General features: G+C 39.0%; 3 long non-coding RNA genes across 3 annotated transcripts; all 3 read left to right on the top strand.

Annotated features, from left to right (window-relative positions):
• Positions 1-6,624: 6,624 nt before the first annotated feature.
• LOC147280167 (uncharacterized) lies at positions 6,625-8,930 on the top strand. Its single transcript, XR_015123215.1, has 3 exons — positions 6,625-6,686; positions 7,456-7,513; positions 8,636-8,930. It is a non-coding gene; the product is annotated as an uncharacterized LOC147280167 (long non-coding RNA).
• A 1,071-nt stretch (positions 8,931-10,001) lies between these two features.
• LOC147280166 (uncharacterized) lies at positions 10,002-12,208 on the top strand. The gene is made up of 3 exons (XR_015123613.1): positions 10,002-10,371; positions 11,053-11,110; positions 12,114-12,208. It is a non-coding gene; the product is annotated as an uncharacterized LOC147280166 (long non-coding RNA).
• Positions 12,209-14,576: 2,368 nt separating this feature from the next.
• Positions 14,577-16,783, top strand: LOC147280165 (uncharacterized). Its single transcript, XR_015123614.1, has 3 exons — positions 14,577-14,946; positions 15,628-15,685; positions 16,689-16,783. It is a non-coding gene; the product is annotated as an uncharacterized LOC147280165 (long non-coding RNA).
• The last annotated feature ends 4,808 nt before the right edge of the window (positions 16,784-21,591 follow it).

Raw genomic sequence — 21,591 nt, 5'->3', positions numbered from 1 at the left:
ATATGACAATAGAGGAGCGAGGTATGTTATTTGAAATGTTATTAGAATTGGAAGAATACAACTTATATGCCTTGCTTTCTTATGTGATTAATGGTTGTGCGCATGAATTCAGTTGTTGGGATGTTAGAGTCAGTTTTGAGTCTTTTCTTTCTTTTATTTGCTAGAGGACTAGCAAAATCTAAGTTTGGGGGTGTGATGAGTGTGCATTTTGCATCACTTTATGATACTAATTCCTTAACCTAGAGTGTTAGAACTCGCTATTTTATGTTTCTTGTCTTGTTTTTGTGTTTTCAGGTCAAATGAAGCAGAAATGAGAAAAAGAAGCAAATGGAGCCATTTTGGGACATTTCCTGGTCAAACCAGGAAAACGAGTGAAATCCTGGTCAAACCAGGAAAAGTGCAGAAATCCTAGTCAAATGAGGATTCCTAGTCACACTAGGAAACATCAAGTCCAGAACCATCATTGCGGAGCCAGAAATGTGAAATCCTGATTCGAACAGGAAATCCTGGTTGTACTAGGAAACCTAACCCAACTAGGGAAAGGAGTCCTAGTGACACTAGGAGACCCCAGGGGCAATATGGTCATTACGAGAAGTCGAAATGGATAAGGAATCTCTCATTTTCAAGGAATCCTAGTTGCACCAGGAAATGTTTTTCAAAGTTCCAGAAGCTTCCAGAAGGTGGTGGACATCCATGGAAATGAATGGAGGGAAGAAATGAATTTGAATTCAAATGGAAATGAGGGGCAAAATGGGAAGTCAAAAGTGGAGGGCCCATGGGCCCTAGGGATGCCGAACCAAGTGGGCCATGCATGCACATGCATGGGCCCAAACCCTAGCAGCCCAAAAGCCATACGCAAGGAGGAAGATGGCAGCCCATGCATGCGCATGCATGCCATGCAAACCCTAGCAGCCAAGGGGCCATGCGCAAGCCCAAGATGACAAGCCCAAGATGGAAGCCCACGGAGTGAAACCCTAGCCCATCTTGTGCAAGCAACTAAAGCCCAAGACTACCAGCCCATGCGCCAAGGAGGGACCCTAGCTAGGCTAGGCGTGAGCACTTAAGCCCAAAGGGAGCAGCCCAACACGCAAGGCCCTAGTCAGCTAGCCCTAGCTGAAGCCACAAGCAACTAGGAAAGGGAAACCCTAGCAGCCGCAAGCTTCAGCCTCCTTGCCTCTCAAGGAATGTTCCTCTATTTAAATCCCCTTCATTCAGAACCCTAGATCACACTTTTTGCACCTACACACTCCAGCCGAAATTCCCTTCTCTTCTCCTAGTTTTATTTTTCTGTTTTAGGTTTCTAGTTAAGCCATTATTTTTGTGAGGAATAGCCGAAGGGTGAGAGAGAGAGGATAGGCGTGGAAGCAAGGAAGGAGGACCCCATTACCGCAAGCCCTAGCTCACCCCAGCCGTGAGCCAATTGCTTGTGGAGGTTGCCTTCTCTCTTGCCTTGCCGCAGCCTCTCACTTGGTTTCTTTGATTTTTCGTCAAGTTTTCTTATTTCATATTAGTTTATGTTTTTGAATTCATTATCTTGTGACTCTGAATTTATTTAATTAAGTTTCTAAATTCCATTAGTTGTAGCTTTGATTCTGATTTTAGTTAGTTGTTTATGTTTATGCAATTTAATTTATGCAATCTAATTTAGTTGTTTAGTTGTTCCTTTAATTTTATATTTCTGATTTCAATTCGTGTAAGCCTTTAAATTCATTAACTTTGCGTTTCTGATTTCCTTTTGCAAGCATGAATTGGGATTTTATTTATTGGTTGCTGTTTTGTTTTTATTTGTTTTATTTAATTATGTAGGTTAGTTATTCTATCTTGCATGTTAGTCGTAGGTCGATTAATGGATTCGTATGCTTTAACAAATCGTTTATCCGTCTCTTGGTCTGTTAGTTTGATGTTTGCGCGTATTAAATTTCCACTATCTATTAGAACCCCCGTCACTAGTTGTTTGCATCCTTTGACTGGCCATCTTAGGGTAATTGCATCTAGTTTATCTGTTAGGTTTAGCTGTGAAATAGTCAAAGATACTAAACCACAAGTAACAAGGGAATAAGGGATTATTCTTGGTAGTGGGGTTGGGCGACCTCTATAAGGAAATAGTCAAAGCTTATATGTTGTGCATGTTTGACGTTCTCATAAAACTTAATGACTCCTGCATGGGTAACAGATGCCTTAGCTTGAACTAGGGAACATGTAGGTTAACTAGCTAAGGAAGGCCCAAGAAGCTCTTAGTTTATGCATTAGGAGAACAATGGCGAGAAAGTAACTAGCCAAACCTTTTTAGCTGTCAAACTTTAATATGTTGTGTTCAAATTAACTGTCATTAGCCTTGGATGGTTATTGCATGCTTATCTGATTTGAAACCGAAAACTTAACATTGCAAGATAGAATAAAGTGTGTGTGCGTGTGGTGATGTGTGCGTGTGTTCCATCTTTCCAAAACCCCCCATTTAGTTATTCTAGTGATTAATTGCATTGTTTTATTGTATATTAACCATTCCCTGTGGGATCGACCTCGTGCTTGTACGCTTTGCTACTAATGCGATTCGTGCACTTGCGAGTAAACTTAGAATAAGGTAATTGTTTATTTTGTTCTAAGAAAACACATCAACATGTAACAAAAACAATTAGCTCACATATGTACATGAAATAAAGGCACATTTTAGAAAGAATACTGATCTCATGAAAGGAATACAAATGCTTGAAATAGAATCAATAACCATAGGCTCCCTTCTCAAATAGACTCCACATAAGTATAATACACACCTCTTGAGATCAGCTAGGACTTTAATAGGGTTATAATGAAGGCTTAAGCTAGGATAGGGTATTGAAATGAAATGGAAACACAAAGGGCTAAATTCATGGAATTGCAAGCACCAATAGAACATTCTGAGGTACACTTTGCTTCTTTGCACTTCATAGCTTACTTTGAACTCTTTTTCCTCATTTTTTTTTTCTTTTGAAACCGTCCCATCTCTTTTCTTTGATTTCTTTTCTTTGGGCACGGTATGCATACTTTGCTGTCACATTTTTGTATAAGCTATACATTTTCACTTCTTTTTCACCTCGATCAACATATAAACAACTTGCAATACCATAAAAAGGGTAATACGGATAGAAGGGGTAAAAGCGGTGTAACTCCCCCAAACTTAGGGTTTGGTATTGGGTAACAAAGAAAACGGCTTAAAAGGCTCAAAATGGGTAACTAAGGATAAAACATGTAATGGGTAGGCTTTCAGGCTATGGGGTACACAACAGGGCCTAAATTCATTTCTCAAGAGTTATGCAAATACGACATGCTTTGTGTACACAAAAAAAGAGTTCTAGCTCATTGATTCAAGATTATGCATATTCCAAGCAAATGACCAAATGAAAGACAATGAGATCAAAACAACGACTTATATGACAATGATAGAATCAGAGTGGCGCGCAACACTCAAGAATTGAAGAACAGGGCTCAAAAGCTCACTTAGGTCATGCAAGTCTACTCTATTATGCATATAATCATTAGTAATGCTAATCACAACCTAAATTCATATCAACAAGGCCAAATGACATAGAATTGCAAGATATGTTATGGAACACTATTAGAATGAAAAGAACACCAAATATACACACAATACTAAAACATGCTCATAACAATCATGCACACTCAAATCAATTAGTTGGGGACTCAAAATGACCTGAAACCAAGGAGTGAAATTTCAAAAATTTCGCCGAAATTTTCGTTTTTTAGGGATCCCGAAATTTATCACACTACCCTTAATTTTCGGTAATTTTTCGGCGAAATTTCGAAAATTTCGCCGAAATTTCGATCCCCCTCACATGCATTTTTGTAAAATTTCAACGAAATTTCGACGAAATTTGCAGAAATTTCGCAGTGAACATAAAAATTTCTTGGTTTTGCTGCTCGATTTTTGTGCTGGCCTAGGTGGCTAGGTTCAGTGTTTTGTTTTTTTAACTTTGGCCCAAGAAGGCAAATTAAGAATCAACCACAGAGATAGAGCGACAAAAATGTATTGTGAACTGTAGAATGTTTGTTGCAGGCTTGCAGCATCCATTGCATATACACAGATTTTGGTGAGTAGCACCAGTGAGGAGCAAGGAGTGAAATTTCGAAAATTTCGGCGAAATTTTCGTTTTTTAGGGATCCCGAAATTTTATCACACTACCCTTAATTTTCGGTAATTTTTCGGCGAAATTTCGAAAATTTCAACGAAATTTGCAGAAATTTCGCAGTGAACATAAAAATTTCTTTGTTTTGCTGCTCGATTTTTGTGCTGGCCTAGGTGGCTAGGTTCAGTGTTTTGTTTTTTTAACTTTGGCCCAAGAAGGCAAATTAAGAATCAACCACAGAGATAGAGTGACAAAAATGTATTGTGAACTGTAGAATGTTTGTTGCAGGCTTGCAGCATCCATTGCATATACACAGATTTTGGTGAGTAGCACCAGTGAGGAGGACCTTTTTCTAATTTTGATTTTCTTATTTTGCTGTCTCAACTTTGTTTCTGCAGTCCGATAAAGTTGGGGCCCAAACCAAGCCCCCCCCCTCTTAAAAAAAAAAAAGAAAAGGAATAATCAAAATGATGGGAAAATTTACAGAAGATTTGGAGAAGGATTATTTTTTGTTGAGTTCTTTTTTCTTCTGTTAAAGATAAATTTTTCCGTACATTCGAAAAACAAGGGGATAAACTGCTGGGTAGCCTGGGTTTATGCTGGATGTCAAGTATATGCCTTCAGGTTCTCACGGCTGTGGGATTAGTAACAAGAAAATAGTTTTAGCAATGGTTGGCCACTTGGCCTTTTTGTTTGTCCCTTGGTTCTAAGTTGAAACTTTTGGAAGGATTGAAACTCAGTAATTACTATTTAGAGTATGTGCATCAGTGCATCAACTTTAACTTGAGGTGTGCAAAAGGTAGATCCGTAGATTATAGGTTAAAAATTGATGTAAGATTAAAAAATAAAAATAATAATAATAACCCTTAATATTCATAGAAGTATAGAACAATTCGAATATGTGATGATTTTTTTTTTTTGAATTTATCGTGATCAATTGTTCACAGGTGATTTTCAAGTGGTATTGAATACTTATTTAATTCATGATTTAAAATTGTAATATAAATAAATTTGAGGTATTGAATCTTCTAGAAACTCTTTGTGGTATTGAATACTTATTTAATTCATGATTTAAAATTGTAATATAAATAAATTTGAGGTGTTATTTATATAATTATTAATTAGTCACCCATTTTTTTAACAGTATTTACCACCAGCGCGCATTATATTCATCTTATATTACATAAAACTTACTATATAATTTGGTTTCTTCAATGTTTTTTATCAATATAGTAGATAATATGTTAAATAAGCATATGGTCAAGTTTCATTCAAAATTTCCATATTTTGATAACAATTTCCGTCGTTTTTATCTAATTTTGTCGAAATCGAAATTTTAATCAAAATTTCCACGAAAATTTCCGTCAAAATTTTCATCGAAAATTTCCTCGAAACCGAAATTTTACTCCTTGGTGAGGAGGACCTTTTTCTAATTTCGATTTTCTTATTTTGCTGTCTCAACTTTGTTTCTGCAGTCCGATAAAGTTGGGGCCCAAACCAAGCCCCCCCCCCTCTTAAAAAAAAAAGAAAAGGAATAATCAAAATGATGGGAAAATTTATAGAAGATTTGGAGAAGGATTATTTTTTGTTGAGTTCTTTTTTCTTCTGTTAAAGATAAATTTTTCCGTACATTCGAAAAACAAGGGGATAAACTGCTGGGTAGCCTGGGTTTATGCTGGATGTCAAGTATATGCCTTCAGGTTCTCACGTGTAACGACTCGACCCAAATTTTCACTAGAAATTTAAATTTTTATTTAACTATGCTTTAAAGATATTTTTTTTTAAAAAGATGTTGAATTGTATTTTAAAGATTTTGGGATTTATTCGGAAAATAAAAAAGGTTTGGATTTAAAATTTTTATTTTATTATTGTTTTAATTTGGGGTTTGACCAAAAGTTGACTTTTAAAATGAATGGGTTTTCGATTTTGACTTTGGGTCCGTTAGATAGGTTTCGAGCCCACGAGTTCATAGACACGTAGCACGCATCGTTTCGAGTTACGGTTTAAAAGATACGGACATGTGAAGTGAGGGGTAATTTTGTAAATTTATAAAAGTAGGTTTTTAAATACCCAAAATCTGATTTTTTCTCTCTCTCTCTCTAGAATTTTCTACACACTTCTCTCTCCTTTTATTTCTCTCTCCCCGCACCCCCTTTCTCTTCGTGTCTCCTCACCCCTGCACACCGGCACCTCCCTCCCAGCCATCATCACCAGCCACCCCTGCCGACACCAACCTCCGGTGAGCACCCCCAGGGGCCGACCACCCTCCCCTAAGCTCACTCTTTCTTTCTCTCATTTTCTCTCTCCCCGACCCTCTCTCTTCTTCTTCCCTGCGCGCGACCTCACCATTGGGAGCAGTGGTCCGGCCACTTTCCCGGCAACGCGAGGCCACCAGTGTGATCCCCTTAGGCCGGCCATCCATCCCCGAAGCCTCCTCGAGCAGGCCAATTGTTTCCACATGCAGAAACCACCGGAGAAGCCAGCAGCCACCGTCGGCCATTTCGTCGATCCCACCCGTTTTCAGCCACCGTTGGCCGTGATTCTTGAGGGGTTTTACTCCTTTAGGTATGGGCTTTCATTCCCCCTTGGTTTAGTTGATAAATTTTGAGTATTTTCGCGAATTGAAATTTTGGAGTTTATAGCCATTTCGGGTTATCTTGGGTTTTCGAATTTGGGGGCTATTGTGATGCTGTTTTGGATAAATTTTGTCTCTAGGAAACCCAATGGCTGTGTAGGATTGAAATTTGGAGGAAATTGGGAGAAATTTGTGAAATCTAGTTTTGGTGCGTTTGTGGCTGCCACTTTAAGCGGCGGAAGCGGCGGTTCTGATCAACCAGCCGCCAATTTCTTTTGATACTTGAATTTAAAACTCTTTTGGAGTTGGTTATTAATTGTGTTTAGGTGGAAATTTTCCGGAGTTTACGAAACCCCAATTTGGATTGATATTGGATATGTTTTCTATATTGAAAACGATTCCCGAGTGAACCTAGGTAGAGGCATAACACACGTAAGGTTTATTTGGGTATTAATGGATTAAATGTTTGGATATTTTTCCGATATCGAACTTACTCTCAGACGGTGTGCTCGATGGAGGTTGGCTACGTAGATTTATTTTCGAAATTTGAAATTGGTTTTAGAAGTGTGGGTGACGTTGGTGTGAGCCGGGAAGTTTCGAGATGGTTTAGGAATATAGTAGAGAGCGTATAGTTTTGAGGAAGATGATTTATAACCGTTACTTGAGCGTGAGTTTGGCGGGACATTAGGATTAACACCCATGCAAAATTTAATGTATTGGAGTCAAGACTAATTTCATAATTTATCGTTTGTGTTATAGGCGAGACGACCGGGGTTCGTGACGATCCGGCGGAGGATCGACATTAGATCTTCTCACTGTGAGTGGACTCTCATTTCTTTAAATGATTTATGAAATTTGCGTTTTATTTTGGTTAATTGAGTTTGATTTAGAAATAACAAATGTGAGCGAACTTTGGTTTTCAAATAAATTTATAAAAGATTTCATTAATCCTATTATGCATGAATTTGATTTGGGATTTGAAGAAAATGTTGGATTTCGGATTTCAATGCTTCATAAGAAAGTTTTTTTTTAACATATATTTACATGTTGGTTTTAGTGAGTTGTTGGACTTTGGGAAAAGAATTTAATTTCTCATTTTATATACAAGTTTCATTTAATATTTCAGTTTTGTCGAAAAGTATTATTTTGATTTATGTATATCGATTTTTATTTGAATTTCGTATGTTAGCTTATGGATTTTAAGTTCCTTTTTGGGAAAATATCTTGATATTTATTCTTGGTGGAAAAAGGATTATGATTTGGTTATGGAAAATGGTTTTCAAAACCACCCTTTGCAGTACCCTACAGGTTATCAGATTTAATAGGTCTTTGGGACCCATCACGATGCACATATAGGCTTTGGGCCGTGTGTCGGGATGCTTCGCCCTTTGGGGGCCGCTCTGCGTGCACGTACGACCAGGATTTGCCTGCACGTGCTGATTTTATTCACACGTGTGTATGGCCAGGATATTGCCTGCATGTGTTGGATTTACTCCACACGTGTGTATGGCCAGGATATTGCCTGCACGTGTTGGATTTCACTCCACGCGTGTGTATGGCCAGGATTATTCAGGGTATATAGCATGGTGGAAAATAAATTTGGTTATTTTCGGAAATTATCAAATATGTTTTTAAGTGAGGGATTTCTTTTGAATTCCATCAAGGTTGTTGTTACGATGTTTTTACGGTTCGGTTGTTTTAAGAAATTGTTTTCTTGAGAAAATATATATCGTTTTATGAGATTCTTTAAATTTAAATAAACTTTATGGTTTTAAAACTGGGGGATTTCAGAGAGTGACGTGAGGTCTTGGTGCTAAATGTGGTTTTGAAGGATTTTCTGAAAAAGAAAGTTTACTTTTATTTTCGTTTTTATTAAACTGTCCACTCACTGAGTTTGTCTCACGGTTTATTTTCTTTTGTCTTAAATTGTTCCCCCCAGGTAGTAGCTTTGGTGGAGGTCGAGCCAAACGCGTCGAGGCATAGCATCCATTTTTTCATTCCCGGACCCTGTAGGCGCCATGTTTATTTTTGTAAAAACTTATTAGTAGCTCTGATAACCACTCCTAAGGTTTAAGTTGGATTTCTGTGAAATTGTTGGGTCTGAGACCCTATTTTGGTTGTGGTAGAGGTGGTTGCTGTTTAGAAGTGCATTTTAACAGGTATAAGAATTCTGGGTTAGTCCATTTTCAGGGGAGGTTCTGCCGAAATTTCGGTAGGATTTTCTTTGAATTTGGATTCCCGCAGGACCTCTGCGGGTTTCAGGGTGGAATCCGGGGGCGGTCCTGACATCACGGCTGTGGGATTAGTAACAAGAAAATAGTTTTAGCAATGGTTGGCCACTTGGCCTTTTTGTTTGTCCCTTGGTTCTAAGTTGAAACTTTTGGAAGGATTGAAACTCAGTAATTACTATTTAGAGTATGTGCATCAGTGCATCAACTTTAACTTGAGGTGTGCAAAAGGTAGATCCGTAGATTATAGGTTAAAAATTGATGTAAGATTAAAAAATAAAAATAATAATAATAACCCTTAATATTCATAGAAGTATAGAACAATTCGAATATGTGATGATTTTTTTTTTTTGAATTTATCGTGATCAATTGTTCACAGGTGATTTTCAAGTGGTATTGAATACTTATTTAATTCATGATTTAAAATTGTAATATAAATAAATTTGAGGTATTGAATCTTCTAGAAACTCTTTGTGGTATTGAATACTTATTTAATTCATGATTTAAAATTGTAATATAAATAAATTTGAGGTGTTATTTATATAATTATTAATTAGTCACCCATTTTTTTAACAGTATTTACCACCAGCGCACATGTAACAACTCGACCCAAATTTTCACTAGAAATTTAAATTTTTATTTAACTATGTTTTTAAGAGGTTTATAAAAGATGTTGGATTGTATTTTAAAGATTTTGAGATTTATTTGGAAAATAAAAAGAGTCTTGATTTAAAGTTTTGATTTATTTATTTTTGTTTTAATTTAAGCATGACCAAAAGTTGACTTTTAAAATGAATGGGTTTTCGATTTTGACTTTGGGTCCGGTAGATAGGTTTCGATCTCACGATTTCATAGACACGCGGTACGCGCCAATCCGAGTTACGGTTTGAAATATATAGGCGTTTAAAGTGGGGGGCAATGTTGTAAATTTATAAAAGTGGGTTTTAAAAATCAGATTTCCTCTCTCTCTCTAGATTTTTCCACAACTCTCTCTCTCTCTCTCTAGAACTTTCTCTCTCCCTCTATTTATTCTCTCTCCCCGCACTCTCTCTCTCTCGGTTTTCCCTCTCCTCCGCACCCTCTCCCCTGCGCGCAGCACCCAGCCACCCCCACTCACCATCACCGGCCAGCCCCTGGCTCCGGCAAACACCCCCCAGCGCCGACCAGCTTCCCCGAGCCTATTCTCTCTCTCCTCGTGTTTTCTCTCTCTCCCCTTTCTCTGTGTGCACCCAACCTTTGCACCCAGCCACCCAAAACCCACGCCGCCGGCCATTCCGGTCACCTGAGACCTCCGGCGAGCCTTCCCGACGCCGACCATCTCTCCTGGCCACTCCTCCAGCCAACCCAGCCACCCCCTGCGCGCGGTTGCTGTCAGAAGAGCTCCACTGGCCGCCGGCTTCTCTCCCTTCTCCGACCAGTTTTCCGGCGCCAATCACCTCCATACCAGGTGGGTTTTCCTCCATTTTTTCTGGGCTTTAATTCTCCTTACTCTGTCTTGACCAATTTGAGCATTTGGAAACTGGATTTTTGGAGGATGGAAGGGCCATTTCGGGTTCCTATGTAGATTTCAAATTGATGGCTTTTCTCTTTGTTTTCTGAGATGATTTACATCCCTAAAGTACCCATTGGTCATCTAGAATCTGAAATTTAGAATAATTTAGAGACATTTGAGTTTTGGGAAGTTTGATTTACAAGTTGGAACCCATTTCGGGTTTGCTGAGGATTGGCTCAGTCTTGGGGTAATTTTGGTGTGGTTTGGACAATCTCATGTTTAGGAAAACCGAAATTGGATGTTAGATGTGAATGTATTTGAAGATTGAGAAATTTTTGGGCTTGAAACAGCCACATTGGGCAGCAACCTCTATGGTTTCGAAACCCCCACTGATAATTCATACTTTTAGAGTATTTATGATAATTGGTTGATTGGGTTATCGTTAATAGTCATAGTGATTGTGGTTAGGTGGAACCGGGAAACCTTAGGGGCGTTTGTGGAAGTGTTATTGGTCGATTTGTGTAGATCGTAACCAATCGCATAGGAACGAAGTCGAGTGGGAAGTTAGACTTTACGCACACATCCTTTAGAGGTCGTAAAACCGAGACTAATCTATATTTTGTTGTTTAATTATAGGCGAGACGACCGGGGTTCGCGACGATCCGGCGGATGATCGACATTAGATTTTCTCACTGTGAGTGGACTAACTTTTAATCTTTTTGAAATATTTTATATGTTGATGATTAAATTCCATTACTTAGCTATATTGAGTTTGAATTTAAGCTAAAGGATTTTAAGTTAAAAATTTGGTTTTTAAATTCTTCTTTCCTAAATTTAAAATTGATATTTATGGTTTTTGCATTTCAAAGTTTCGTGGATTTATGAATTGGTTTTGTTCAAGAAAGTTTAGAAGGATACAAAAAGATTTGAGTTTTATATGTTTACGACGCGGTTGTGGAAAATGGTTTTCAAACCACCTTTGCAGTACCCTCCAGGTTATCAGATTTAATAGGTCTTTGGGACCCATCACGGCACACACATAGGCTTTGGGCCGTGTGTCGGGATGCTTCGCCCTTTGGGGGCCGCTCTGCGTGCACGTACGACAGAATATCCGGCTCTGCGTGCGTACGACAGACTCTCGGCTCTGCGCACGTAAGACAGAATTTGTGGCTCTGCATGCGTATGACAGATTCTCGGCTCTGCGCATGTATGACAGATTATTTATGGCTCTGCATGCGTACGACAGATTCTCGACTCTGCGCATGTATGACAGATTATATGGGTAACTGACTGGTGTGTGTTTTCAAATGTTAAGTATTTTAAGTGATGAGTTTATGACAGTAAAAGTTTGAGTAAGACGGTTTCAGTTGAACAGTTTATTGATTTTCAATATGTTGAGAATGTTTGAGAAGAAAGTTTTCAGCTCAAGTTATTTATTTATAAATTGACAATATCGATTTCAGTTTGAGAACTTGGATTTCAAAGTTTGATTTTCAACTTCATATTTTATATTTTACTGAGAAATGGTTTTAAAAACTGGGGGATTTCAAAGGACATTCTAAGGTTTTAGAGTTAAACGTGTGAAAAAGGGTTTTTCTGAAAAGATATTTAAATCTTTGATTTTCATCTCCATTTAACTGTCCACTCACTGAGCCTATCTCACCGTTTTCTTGTTTTGTCTTAAATTGTCCCCCCAGGTAGTAGCGTTGGTGGAGGTCGAGCCAAACGCGTCGAGGCAAAGCATCCATTTTTCATTCCTGGTCCCTATAGGCGCTATGTTTATTTTTGTAAACTTATTGCAAATGATTAGTGGCTCTGATAACAACTCCTAAGGTTTAAGTGGGTCCGAGACCCTTTATTTGCTTGTGGTAGAGGTGGCTGAAAGACTTAGAAGTGCTTTTTAACAGGTTTAGAAGTTTCTGGGTTAGTCCATTTTCAGGGGAGGTTCTGCCGAATTTTCGGTAGGATTTTCCTTGAATTTGGATTCCCGCAGGACCTCTCCGGGTTTTAGGGTGGAATCTGGGGGCGGTCCTGTCAACTTGGTATCAGAGCATTAGGTTTTAAATTTCTGTAGACTAGGCACCTTGTGTGCATCCTTCGAGGAATGGAAAGGTTTTCCTCAGCTTGTGTGGACATGCCTCCTCGACGTGGCCGACCTCAAGGTAGATTGTGGTAAGTTTATGGGGGTAGATTTAATACAATTAACGTGAGTGTTACGTTTGCGGTATGCTTGTATTACAACTTGGGCCGTACCCGTGAGGAATTCTTTTTGATAATCAATAATTGCGGAATTGAGAGTGCGTTGTTTAAATGTTTCAGTACTTCGTTTGAAGCCCATTCGAGGAAATCAAGTTGGAATTTTATGAATTTAATGTTATTAGAATTATAGATTTCCCTAGAGATTAAGTATCGAAGATGTGACAGAGTGAAGCTTAGTTAAACTTTGATGGTTTACAATAAGGATGGCGAAGGATAGATGCTTGTGTATTAGGATAAAGATTTTATAATAATGATTAAGGAATAAATGAATTGTTTTGGAAATCTAGTGAGGACAATGAAGGAATTTGAGTAGAGAGATGTGACTTAAAGGAATGATAGGAGAAATTAGACGGTGGTAGGCATATGGAAAGCAAGAGATCCAAGTATTGGATTTAAGTAAGGGTTGATATTAGAAGAGGAGGGACATCACAAAGCGATGAAGTATGAAGTGATGTTTTTATTTAAAAGAGTAAGCTTGAAATTGTTGTAATTCCACTAATCTAGCTTTCTTAACTTGGGGCATGTGAGTACTCGATGGATTGATGATAACTTATGGATGGTAATAGGAACTAGACCATTTTGGAGACATAAGTATCTTGTGATGGAAGTCTGGCTAGTTGGAGTCGAGATAGACTTAAATACATCACACATTGCTAAGGAAATGATAGGAGCTTGAGGGTGACCCCTTAGTTCACGATTATAATTTATTTCTCATTTTCATGGATACGTAAGGAATGGTGTGGAAGACGTAGTAATTAATGATACTTGAAGTCGCGATCATATTTTATGTTGGATACATTTAGAGATCAAAGGGTTAATCAGAGTGGCGCAGCGGAAGCGTAGTGGTGCCCAGTCCAGTCATGTCAGTAGAGGTGGAGAACAACAGAGGGGTCAGTCAGGACGCCCCAAAGCCCAGGGCAGAGTTTTCGCCATGACGCAACAGGACGCTTTGACTTCACCAGATGTCATCATGGGTACGTTATCCATCTTTGGGCATAATGCAATATTTTTTATAGACTCTGGGACACACACACACACTCTTGCGTATCACGTATTATCGTTTTGATTGTCGATAAGAGATAAACTTTCTCAATTTGTGGGTTAAGAGTGGTTTTCAAACGATTTGAAGGTTTTAAATTGATTTACTTCGTAATGATTTTATTCTTGAAAACTTTATCTAGAGTTTGGCGTTTCCACCAAATTTTTAAGTTTTTGTTTTTGAGGCTTACTAAATTTATTTAGGTTCGTTGTGGAGCGATTTCCTAAGTTTAAATATCCTTACTAAATTCACGCATATTTTAATATATGGTTGCTGAAAGGAGGTTTGATTTTTGGGCAATAAAAAGTTGCAACTACAATTCACTTAAATTAAAATTTTCTACTCAATTTCGAGGACGAAATTTTTTAAGGGGGGAAGGTTGTAACAACCCGACCCAAATTTTCACTAGAAATTTAAATTTTTATTTAACTATGTTTTTAAGAGGTTTATAAAAGATGTTGGATTGTATTTTAAAGATTTTGAGATTTATTTGGAAAATAAAAAGAGTCTTGATTTAAAGTTTTGATTTATTTATTTTTGTTTTAATTTAAGCATGACCAAAAGTTGACTTTTAAAATGAATGGGTTTTCGATTTTGACTTTGGGTCCGGTAGATAGGTTTCGATCTCACGATTTCATAGACACGCGGTACGCGCCAATCCGAGTTACGGTTTGAAATATATAGGCGTTTAAAGTGGGGGGCAATGTTGTAAATTTATAAAAGTGGGTTTTAAAAATCAGATTTCCTCTCTCTCTCTAGATTTTTCCACAACTCTCTCTCTCTCTCTCTAGAACTTTCTCTCTCCCTCTATTTATTCTCTCTCCCCGCACTCTCTCTCTCTCGGTTTTCCCTCTCCTCCGCACCCTCTCCCCTGCGCGCAGCACCCAGCCACCCCCACTCACCATCACCGGCCAGCCCCTGGCTCCGGCAAACACCCCCCAGCGCCGACCAGCTTCCCCGAGCCTATTCTCTCTCTCCTCGTGTTTTCTCTCTCTCCCCTTTCTCTGTGTGCACCCAACCTTTGCACCCAGCCACCCAAAACCCACGCCGCCGGCCATTCCGGTCACCTGAGACCTCCGGCGAGCCTTCCCGACGCCGACCATCTCTCCTGGCCACTCCTCCAGCCAACCCAGCCACCCCCTGCGCGCGGTTGCTGTCAGAAGAGCTCCACTGGCCGCCGGCTTCTCTCCCTTCTCCGACCAGTTTTCCGGCGCCAATCACCTCCATACCAGGTGGGTTTTCCTCCATTTTTTCTGGGCTTTAATTCTCCTTACTCTGTCTTGACCAATTTGAGCATTTGGAAACTGGATTTTTGGAGGATGGAAGGGCCATTTCGGGTTCCTATGTAGATTTCAAATTGATGGCTTTTCTCTTTGTTTTCTGAGATGATTTACATCCCTAAAGTACCCATTGGTCATCTAGAATCTGAAATTTAGAATAATTTAGAGACATTTGAGTTTTGGGAAGTTTGATTTACAAGTTGGAACCCATTTCGGGTTTGCTGAGGATTGGCTCAGTCTTGGGGTAATTTTGGTGTGGTTTGGACAATCTCATGTTTAGGAAAACCGAAATTGGATGTTAGATGTGAATGTATTTGAAGATTGAGAAATTTTTGGGCTTGAAACAGCCACATTGGGCAGCAACCTCTATGGTTTCGAAACCCCCACTGATAATTCATACTTTTAGAGTATTTATGATAATTGGTTGATTGGGTTATCGTTAATAGTCATAGTGATTGTGGTTAGGTGGAACCGGGAAACCTTAGGGGCGTTTGTGGAAGTGTTATTGGTCGATTTGTGTAGATCGTAACCAATCGCATAGGAACGAAGTCGAGTGGGAAGTTAGACTTTACGCACACATCCTTTAGAGGTCGTAAAACCGAGACTAATCTATATTTTGTTGTTTAATTATAGGCGAGACGACCGGGGTTCGCGACGATCCGGCGGATGATCGACATTAGATTTTCTCACTGTGAGTGGACTAACTTTTAATCTTTTTGAAATATTTTATATGTTGATGATTAAATTCCATTACTTAGCTATATTGAGTTTGAATTTAAGCTAAAGGATTTTAAGTTAAAAATTTGGTTTTTAAATTCTTCTTTCCTAAATTTAAAATTGATATTTATGGTTTTTGCATTTCAAAGTTTCGTGGATTTATGAATTGGTTTTGTTCAAGAAAGTTTAGAAGGATACAAAAAGATTTGAGTTTTATATGTTTACGACGCGGTTGTGGAAAATGGTTTTCAAACCACCTTTGCAGTACCCTCCAGGTTATCAGATTTAATAGGTCTTTGGGACCCATCACGGCACACACATAGGCTTTGGGCCGTGTGTCGGGATGCTTCGCCCTTTGGGGGCCGCTCTGCGTGCACGTACGACAGAATATCCGGCTCTGCGTGCGTACGACAGACTCTCGGCTCTGCGCACGTAAGACAGAATTTGTGGCTCTGCATGCGTATGACAGATTCTCGGCTCTGCGCATGTATGACAGATTATTTATGGCTCTGCATGCGTACGACAGATTCTCGACTCTGCGCATGTATGACAGATTATATGGGTAACTGACTGGTGTGTGTTTTCAAATGTTAAGTATTTTAAGTGATGAGTTTATGACAGTAAAAGTTTGAGTAAGACGGTTTCAGTTGAACAGTTTATTGATTTTCAATATGTTGAGAATGTTTGAGAAGAAAGTTTTCAGCTCAAGTTATTTATTTATAAATTGACAATATCGATTTCAGTTTGAGAACTTGGATTTCAAAGTTTGATTTTCAACTTCATATTTTATATTTTACTGAGAAATGGTTTTAAAAACTGGGGGATTTCAAAGGACATTCTAAGGTTTTAGAGTTAAACGTGTGAAAAAGGGTTTTTCTGAAAAGATATTTAAATCTTTGATTTTCATCTCCATTTAACTGTCCACTCACTGAGCCTATCTCACCGTTTTCTTGTTTTGTCTTAAATTGTCCCCCCAGGTAGTAGCGTTGGTGGAGGTCGAGCCAAACGCGTCGAGGCAAAGCATCCATTTTTCATTCCTGGTCCCTATAGGCGCTATGTTTATTTTTGTAAACTTATTGCAAATGATTAGTGGCTCTGATAACAACTCCTAAGGTTTAAGTGGGTCCGAGACCCTTTATTTGCTTGTGGTAGAGGTGGCTGAAAGACTTAGAAGTGCTTTTTAACAGGTTTAGAAGTTTCTGGGTTAGTCCATTTTCAGGGGAGGTTCTGCCGAATTTTCGGTAGGATTTTCCTTGAATTTGGATTCCCGCAGGACCTCTCCGGGTTTTAGGGTGGAATCTGGGGGCGGTCCTGTCAACTTGGTATCAGAGCATTAGGTTTTAAATTTCTGTAGACTAGGCACCTTGTGTGCATCCTTCGAGGAATGGAAAGGTTTTCCTCAGCTTGTGTGGACATGCCTCCTCGACGTGGCCGACCTCAAGGTAGATTGTGGTAAGTTTATGGGGGTAGATTTAATACAATTAACGTGAGTGTTACGTTTGCGGTATGCTTGTATTACAACTTGGGCCGTACCCGTGAGGAATTCTTTTTGATAATCAATAATTGCGGAATTGAGAGTGCGTTGTTTAAATGTTTCAGTACTTCGTTTGAAGCCCATTCGAGGAAATCAAGTTGGAATTTTATGAATTTAATGTTATTAGAATTATAGATTTCCCTAGAGATTAAGTATCGAAGATGTGACAGAGTGAAGCTTAGTTAAACTTTGATGGTTTACAATAAGGATGGCGAAGGATAGATGCTTGTGTATTAGGATAAAGATTTTATAATAATGATTAAGGAATAAATGAATTGTTTTGGAAATCTAGTGAGGACAATGAAGGAATTTGAGTAGAGAGATGTGACTTAAAGGAATGATAGGAGAAATTAGACGGTGGTAGGCATATGGAAAGCAAGAGATCCAAGTATTGGATTTAAGTAAGGGTTGATATTAGAAGAGGAGGGACATCACAAAGCGATGAAGTATGAAGTGATGTTTTTATTTAAAAGAGTAAGCTTGAAATTGTTGTAATTCCACTAATCTAGCTTTCTTAACTTGGGGCATGTGAGTACTCGATGGATTGATGATAACTTATGGATGGTAATAGGAACTAGACCATTTTGGAGACATAAGTATCTTGTGATGGAAGTCTGGCTAGTTGGAGTCGAGATAGACTTAAATACATCACACATTGCTAAGGAAATGATAGGAGCTTGAGGGTGACCCCTTAGTTCACGATTATAATTTATTTCTCATTTTCATGGATACGTAAGGAATGGTGTGGAAGACGTAGTAATTAATGATACTTGAAGTCGCGATCATATTTTATGTTGGATACATTTAGAGATCAAAGGGTTAATCAGAGTGGCGCAGCGGAAGCGTAGTGGTGCCCAGTCCAGTCATGTCAGTAGAGGTGGAGAACAACAGAGGGGTCAGTCAGGACGCCCCAAAGCCCAGGGCAGAGTTTTCGCCATGACGCAACAGGACGCTTTGACTTCACCAGATGTCATCATGGGTACGTTATCCATCTTTGGGCATAATGCAATATTTTTTATAGACTCTGGGACACACACACACACTCTTGCGTATCACGTATTATCGTTTTGATTGTCGATAAGAGATAAACTTTCTCAATTTGTGGGTTAAGAGTGGTTTTCAAACGATTTGAAGGTTTTAAATTGATTTACTTCGTAATGATTTTATTCTTGAAAACTTTATCTAGAGTTTGGCGTTTCCACCAAATTTTTAAGTTTTTGTTTTTGAGGCTTACTAAATTTAGGTTCGTTGTGGAGCGATTTCCTAAGTTTAAATATCCTTACTAAATTCACGCATATTTTAATATATGGTTGCTGAAAGGAGGTTTGATTTTTGGGCAATAAAAAGTTGCAACTACAATTCACTTAAATTAAAATTTTCTACTCAATTTCGAGGACGAAATTTTTTAAGGGGGGAAGGTTGTAACAACCCGACCCAAATTTTCACTAGAAATTTAAATTTTTATTTAACTATGTTTTTAAGAGGTTTATAAAAGATGTTGGATTGTATTTTAAAGATTTTGAGATTTATTTGGAAAATAAAAAGAGTCTTGATTTAAAGTTTTGATTTATTTATTTTTGTTTTAATTTAAGCATGACCAAAAGTTGACTTTTAAAATGAATGGGTTTTCGATTTTGACTTTGGGTCCGGTAGATAGGTTTCGATCTCACGATTTCATAGACACGCGGTACGCGCCAATCCGAGTTACGGTTTGAAATATATAGGCGTTTAAAGTGGGGGGCAATGTTGTAAATTTATAAAAGTGGGTTTTAAAAATCAGATTTCCTCTCTCTCTCTAGATTTTTCCACAACTCTCTCTCTCTCTCTCTAGAACTTTCTCTCTCCCTCTATTTATTCTCTCTCCCCGCACTCTCTCTCTCTCGGTTTTCCCTCTCCTCCGCACCCTCTCCCCTGCGCGCAGCACCCAGCCACCCCCACTCACCATCACCGGCCAGCCCCTGGCTCCGGCAAACACCCCCCAGCGCCGACCAGCTTCCCCGAGCCTATTCTCTCTCTCCTCGTGTTTTCTCTCTCTCCCCTTTCTCTGTGTGCACCCAACCTTTGCACCCAGCCACCCAAAACCCACGCCGCCGGCCATTCCGGTCACCTGAGACCTCCGGCGAGCCTTCCCGACGCCGACCATCTCTCCTGGCCACTCCTCCAGCCAACCCAGCCACCCCCTGCGCGCGGTTGCTGTCAGAAGAGCTCCACTGGCCGCCGGCTTCTCTCCCTTCTCCGACCAGTTTTCTGGCGCCAATCACCTCCATACCAGGTGGGTTTTCCTCCATTTTTTCTGGGCTTTAATTCTCCTTACTCTGTCTTGACCAATTTGAGCATTTGGAAACTGGATTTTTGGAGGATGGAAGGGCCATTTCGGGTTCCTATGTAGATTTCAAATTGATGGCTTTTCTCTTTGTTTTCTGAGATGATTTACATCCCTAAAGTACCCATTGGTCATCTAGAATCTGAAATTTAGAATAATTTAGAGACATTTGAGTTTTGGGAAGTTTGATTTACAAGTTGGAACCCATTTCGGGTTTGCTGAGGATTGGCTCAGTCTTGGGGTAATTTTGGTGTGGTTTGGACAATCTCATGTTTAGGAAAACCGAAATTGGATGTTAGATGTGAATGTATTTGAAGATTGAGAAATTTTTGGGCTTGAAACAGCCACATTGGGCAGCAACCTCTATGGTTTCGAAACCCCCACTGATAATTCATACTTTTAGAGTATTTATGATAATTGGTTGATTGGGTTATCGTTAATAGTCATAGTGATTGTGGTTAGGTGGAACCGGGAAACCTTAGGGGCGTTTGTGGAAGTGTTATTGGTCGATTTGTGTAGATCGTAACCAATCGCATAGGAACGAAGTCGAGTGGGAAGTTAGACTTTACGCACACATCCTTTAGAGGTCGTAAAACCGAGACTAATCTATATTTTGTTGTTTAATTATAGGCGAGACGACCGGGGTTCGCGACGATCCGGCGGATGATCGACATTAGATTTTCTCACTGTGAGTGGACTAACTTTTAATCTTTTTGAAATATTTTATATGTTGATGATTAAATTCCATTACTTAGCTATATTGAGTTTGAATTTAAGCTAAAGGATTTTAAGTTAAAAATTTGGTTTTTAAATTCTTCTTTCCTAAATTTAAAATTGATATTTATGGTTTTTGCATTTCAAAGTTTCGTGGATTTATGAATTGGTTTTGTTCAAGAAAGTTTAGAAGGATACAAAAAGATTTGAGTTTTATATGTTTACGACGCGGTTGTGGAAAATGGTTTTCAAACCACCTTTGCAGTACCCTCCAGGTTATCAGATTTAATAGGTCTTTGGGACCCATCACGGCACACACATAGGCTTTGGGCCGTGTGTCGGGATGCTTCGCCCTTTGGGGGCCGCTCTGCGTGCACGTACGACAGAATATCCGGCTCTGCGTGCGTACGACAGACTCTCGGCTCTGCGCACGTAAGACAGAATTTGTGGCTCTGCATGCGTATGACAGATTCTCGGCTCTGCGCATGTATGACATATTATTTATGGCTCTGCATGCGTACGACAGATTCTCGACTCTGCGCATGTATGACAGATTATATGGGTAACTGACTGGTGTGTGTTTTCAAATGTTAAGTATTTTAAGTGATGAGTTTATGACAGTAAAAGTTTGAGTAAGACGGTTTCAGTTGAACAGTTTATTGATTTTCAATATGTTGAGAATGTTTGAGAAGAAAGTTTTCAGCTCAAGTTATTTATTTATAAATTGACAATATCGATTTCAGTTTGAGAACTTGGATTTCAAAGTTTGATTTTCAACTTCATATTTTATATTTTACTGAGAAATGGTTTTAAAAACTGGGGGATTTCAAAGGACATTCTAAGGTTTTAGAGTTAAACGTGTGAAAAAGGGTTTTTCTGAAAAGATATTTAAATCTTTGATTTTCATCTCCATTTAACTGTCCACTCACTGAGCCTATCTCACCGTTTTCTTGTTTTGTCTTAAATTGTCCCCCCAGGTAGTAGCGTTGGTGGAGGTCGAGCCAAACGCGTCGAGGCAAAGCATCCATTTTTCATTCCTGGTCCCTATAGGCGCTATGTTTATTTTTGTAAACTTATTGCAAATGATTAGTGGCTCTGATAACAACTCCTAAGGTTTAAGTGGGTCCGAGACCCTTTATTTGCTTGTGGTAGAGGTGGCTGAAAGACTTAGAAGTGCTTTTTAACAGGTTTAGAAGTTTCTGGGTTAGTCCATTTTCAGGGGAGGTTCTGCCGAATTTTCGGTAGGATTTTCCTTGAATTTGGATTCCCGCAGGACCTCTCCGGGTTTCAGGGTGGAATCTGGGGGCGG

The sequence above is a fragment of the Dryas octopetala genome, chromosome 7 (assembly GCF_963921425.1).
Source record: "Dryas octopetala chromosome 7, drDryOcto1.1, whole genome shotgun sequence".
Lineage (NCBI taxonomy): Eukaryota > Viridiplantae > Streptophyta > Magnoliopsida > Rosales > Rosaceae > Dryas > Dryas octopetala.
Note: the sequence above shows the minus strand (reverse complement) of the source record. Positions and strands in the feature narration are given on the sequence as shown.